At 49.8% G+C, this 5,149-nt stretch overlaps 1 long non-coding RNA gene across 2 annotated transcripts in view; it reads right to left on the bottom strand.

Annotated features, from left to right (window-relative positions):
- Positions 1–5,125, bottom strand: part of LOC104860340 — a 9,213-nt gene extending 4,088 nt beyond the window's left edge. The window contains exons 1-2 of one of the 2 annotated variants that reach the window (XR_779663.3): positions 4,967–5,125; positions 79–161 (exon numbers count right to left, since the gene is read on the bottom strand). This is a non-coding gene — a long non-coding RNA (uncharacterized LOC104860340). Of the gene's footprint in view, positions 1–78; positions 162–2,806; positions 3,037–4,966 lie in introns of those variants that run through there. The other variant, XR_779662.2, reaches the window with a different exon arrangement.
- Between the last annotated feature and the right edge of the window lie 24 nt (positions 5,126–5,149).

The raw sequence follows: 5,149 nt of genomic DNA, 5'->3' as shown, positions 1-5,149 counted from the left end.
AGGGGAGGGGGCGAGAGAGAGAGAGAGAGAGAGAGAGAGAGAGAGAGAGAGAGAGAGAGAAAGGTCCTCTCCTTTTACCTTTCCATGTTTCTGCCTCCTTCTAGGCTTGGACATGAGAAGAGGGCTGGCACTTCAGCAGCAGTCTTGAGCCAGGAGGTGACCTAGAGAATAAAAACCTTGCTCTAAATGATGAAGAAAAAAGACAGAAAAGGCCAGTGGCCCTAGTGACCACAGATGCACTGGAGGGTGCACCAGGCTTCCCCTGTCCTGTCTCTTTTCCAGGAAGCCAAACATCATCCCTGCTGACAGCCACGTTCCTGTCATACAGATATAATCTCTCTACTGATTGAAGGCCACAGGAAAAAAAAAAATCTCTAAATCCACCTTTCCTTGAAGCTTACAATTTAGGGAAGTAGCTGAGCACCCCCGTTTTCATTAAGCTGATTCACTTGGGCTTTCTGGCACCAGCAAAGAGGAGGCTGAGCTAATCGAGACTAGTCCAGAAGTACAAGTGTGGGGGTTCTGTTATTAACTTAAAATGTTATCAAGCAGCAAATATTTATAGAGTACTTACAAGGTGTTGCCCTGCCCTAAGACTTTACTTACTTTACCTTGTAACATCATCTCTTTCCATTATCCCGACAGTTCTGCAAACCAAGTGGCACTGTTCTGGCCATTCTGCAGATTAGGAAACTGAGCCCCAAGTGCTCACTTTGGTGGCACATATACTAAAATGGGAAACTGAGCCCCAAACAGGTGGCTGTCCCAAGATCACACACCTCACATGTATGTAATTTAAACACAGATGAGGGGCATGAGTATAGCTGTATTATGATATCGTGATTATCTCTGCATGGTGGAGAAAGCTACTCAACCAAGGCAGGCAGACGCAGAGAAGGTGACAACAAACCAGCCAGAGAGGAAGGAGCCAAGTACAGGACACCCCCAAAAGGTTCCCGTGATCCATTTCCTCCAGTGGGGCCCCCTCCTAACTGCCCATTCAGCCATAAACCCATCAATGGCTGATGCACTGGTGAGATCAGCGCCCTCAACTGATCGCTCATGATCTTCTGAAAGCCCCGTCTATGAGTGCATGAGACTTTCCGTGGACATTTTAGATCCAAACCATAACAAGAGGTGCCCCAGGCTCCCATTTTCCTTTGTCTGAGCAGTCTGAGACTTGGGTGTAGGTTGTTTGGAAGGGTGTGACCTCAGGAAGCACAGGTGAGGGTCCCCGAAGAATGAGACAACAGTTCATTAGAGCAGCCACTGCTATGGCAATGTGCTGGCTACTGCAGTCTCTGAGAAGGCCCCAGAACACTCTAAATGGTCGAGCACAGCCCTCCAAATTGTCCTCTTCTGACAGAAGATAGGGATGTGGTGACCAGTTCCTGTGACCGAGGTGAATATGCCGGAACCTCTGGCCTGAGCCTGAGTATGGGCAGAGGACTCCCACAGGAACTTGTGACAAGAGACACAGGAAGCTCAGCTGGGAGCTGGCTGAGCTGGGGAATCTGAACTCACACAAGCTTTCCAGCACAACTGTGGCAGAAACCCAAAGGGCAGAGGAGGGACACCAACAGCCAAGCCTCTGTTGCTTCCTGCCCTCATCAGCAAACCACACAGTTGCTCAGGTGTCTGTCATCACTTAACCCAGATCCAGGTGGCTTGGAGGAAGCAGACCTCTGGCAGGTAGTAGGTCGGTCCCCTCTATGCCAGAGTTATCACAGTGAGCGACAGCTCCAGCATCCACACTTACACAGCTGAGCATGTCCCTGGAGAAGGTCAGTCATCCTGCATCTCAACATGACTCTCAAGCCAGCCCAATAAGACTGAGTGGAGAAAGAATTTAATGCTGCCATTGCAAGGTACAGATTTTCTCTCTCTCTTCCCGGATGTGAGCAAAGAAGGAGGCTGTCCCAGGCGGCATTGGCAGTAATCTTGTGCCTTTAAGCAACAGGGGAAGAGCAAAACTGCCTCAAGACCCAAGGAGATGATAGCTTAGCAGGCAGTGAAGATGCAAAAGACAGAGACAAACTTTCTGAGTGAATTAAAAACAGGAGTGTAGGGATCCATAGAGGGGAGTGAGAAGAAATGGAGACAAGCACAGGAAGACAGAGGCCATCAGGCAGGTTGTTTGACATTAGTGGTCCTGAGGGAAAAAGGGGTAGGTTCAAAATAAGTTAAGTAAAGAAACAAAGCTGTCAGTGTATAATACATTGATAATCATTTCTTAGGTCTCAGGCCCCAAGCGATCCCTCAGAGCACAAAGACATCTTAAGATCACACACTGTGCACATTCCAGGCCACCTGGCCATCCAGCTCCAGAATGAGGCACACAGCAATCCCGGCTGCCATGGCCTACAGCCCGATGAAATCAGGGACGGAAATGCTCTTTTAATGATCATCTTGGCTTGGTCGGGGACCTGGTTTAGATTAAGAATTTATCTTCTGTAAGTTTCTCACATGATGAAAGCCCCCAAGGAAACACTGACCATCTAATAAGGACAGGAAGACGTTCTGCAATTCCTAAGTAACCTCGAAGTGGAATGTTGATAAGCATCACAGGCACCCCAGTTCCCCAGCCCTGAAGAGTAACTTTTGTATACTTAAAAAGGTGTCCAAATTCATACTTAGTGCAGATGCCTTCATGGCACCACCCACCTTCTCACCTGAAGGCATAACTCTCTATATCTACTTCAAAATAAACCCTTCCTATAGTTCTGCATAATGTGTGCCTTGACTGAATTTTTTCATCAAGGGCACAAAAAAAAAAAAAAAAAAAAAGGACCAAGAAGTAACTCACTGCGTTCATAATCCAGCTTCCCAGTGACAGGAGGACTGAGAGATACAGCTATAGAAACAGACGTGCCCAGCCGAGGGGAGGGCAATGTACGACTGGATGTTACTTTGCGGGTCACCAAAATCTTTTTGTCTTCCCCAACACTCAAGCCAGTCACCTGCAGCCTGAATTCCTTGTGTACAGATTCTCTGTTAAAAATGAACAGAACAGGTGTATACCACATGTAGGCCAAGCTGCTGAGTGAGGAACAGGGCCCCAGGAGCAGACGGGACAGCAGAAGCCAAGCCTTTGGGTGCACATAACAAATGTGGACCTCACTGGTCTAGACAGAAAAGGAATGCATTGGTATCTTGCTCTAATGCCCCTGGTCATCCCCTGGTGACTATGAGCAGACAGGTTTTGAGCCTCTAGGTCCACAGATATGTGCTCAGTTCAAGTGCAGGGCCACCCAGAAATGTCAGAAACTCATTCTCAGGTCCTCTCTACCAGTGAGAAGCAGGAATCAGTGAATAAACACCCAGGCCCTGTCCCTTAGAGGGACAAATGGGGATGCACAGTGGTTCGCTGACCCACACAGCCCTTGAGCATAGTAAAATGGCTTTGATGCCACTCATTCTGGAGTGATTTCATCTGCAGCAGTTAATAACGAAAATGTCCAAACCTGCCTGTACCAATTTCCTGCCTCAGGGTTGGCTTCAACGAATCCAAGCTAAAATGAAAGCACTGTCCGGGAGATCCTGGCTCCAGGTATATGAAGGCAAGAGGTTCAAAGGAGGCAGCTCACCTCCTCCCAACCAGAGGCTTAAGTCTGGGTCTCACTGCTTTGGAAACAGATGGACTGATACAATGGGACTGCTGATTAGGCAGGCCTGGTCAGGGATAGGGCGACCCAGCAGCCACACAGTCCTGAGTGGGAGGGGGTGGCTTTCACAAGAGAGCTAGGTTGCTGCAACCTCCTCAGTCCTGTTCAGAGCTTGGGCCCATGTACTTCTGGGAGGAAAACCCTCCTTAGTCCAAAGGTTGAGCACCAATCAAGCTAAGCTGACCATGGTAATTCTATTCTTGCCAGGACTGGTTTAGGTGTGGATATGATCTAATTCTTGTTCCTAGCAGGGCAAGGGTTGGGGGACAACCAAGAAAAGATTTCTCCACTATTAAAAAAAGCACAAATGGATGTCCTAATTTCTTCTGAATGTAGTTACATAGTGATGTGATGCTTTAGGCTATAGCAGCCACACTGGCACCATGAGGAGCAAGCCCAACGATGACAGCAGCAAAAGACAGACAGAACCTGGGTAGCATTTGTTCTGCTGCCTCTTTACTAATCTTAGATATACCTTCCTCCAATCATCAGTGTGAGTTGGGCCATAGGTACCATAGAGAACACAGAGTGTGACACTAGGGGCATGGCCTCACTGGCCATGGCTTGATGACAGAGGTCACAGTTCATTTTCCCACTCCAGAACTGTGGTCCCATCTTGTATCCACTAAGTGACTCCGGAAGGGACAGCTTCCCTCTTGATAAAATTCTCTCAGCAATCCCAGGACCGAGGTGTGGGGTCAGCCCTCTTCCTGGAACAAAGTATAATTTAGGTGCTCATAGGGATTATGCCTGGGAACTGCAGAAAGAGAAAGGTCAAGGTCAAATTCCCAGTGGCATCTGAATCCTATCGTTTAGCCCTCAACAGCAAGATGGGAAATCTGCAGGTCGGAGGTTTATGTGTCCCTCTGTTCACAAAAACACTCTGAGGCACGGTCAGTCACCTCATCTCACAGATGGGTGGCAGAGTGAGCCCCTGGCCTTGAACTTACCTCACCCAGCCTCCTCTGGCATCCCAGGCTGAACCAGACTCCAAACTGTCCCCTTCCTGCCTAGCTGTGGGGGCTAAGTGGCCCGGAGCTCCGGAGCTCCGCACTGAGAAAGCCTGAACTTCACCTTCAGCCGACCTGCCTTGGCCACGTGGTTCGGAACCAAACCTGCTTCCCAGTGGTGCTGCGACGCCCCCATGGGACAGCGTGGGAGTTAGAGCAGTCCCCACACATTGTCAGCTCGATATGACACAGGTACTGGCTGCTGAATGGGGGTGGGGGGGCTAGAAAGATTCCGGAGCCAGAATGGATTGGAGTCCAGGCTCAGCCACTTCCTAGATCCATGATACTGACCAAGTCGCCTAAACTTCTCTGTGCCTCGGTTTCCTCGTCTGCAAAATGGGGCTGGTGACCCTGCCTGGCTCGCAGGGCCATTTGGAAGTGCCTGCGCGGTCCGCACCGCCGGCACTGTTCTCCCTCCGACCCCGGGACTCCGACTGCGACGGCGGCGAGCGCGGCCAGCACCGCGGGTTTCGC

The sequence above is a fragment of the Fukomys damarensis genome, unplaced genomic scaffold (genome assembly GCF_012274545.1).
Source record: "Fukomys damarensis isolate Sample0158 unplaced genomic scaffold, DMR_v1.0_HiC HiC_scaffold_22, whole genome shotgun sequence".
Taxonomy (NCBI): domain Eukaryota; kingdom Metazoa; phylum Chordata; class Mammalia; order Rodentia; family Bathyergidae; genus Fukomys; species Fukomys damarensis.
The sequence above is the reverse complement of the archived record's forward strand: the minus strand, read 5'-3'. Positions and strand labels throughout refer to the sequence as shown.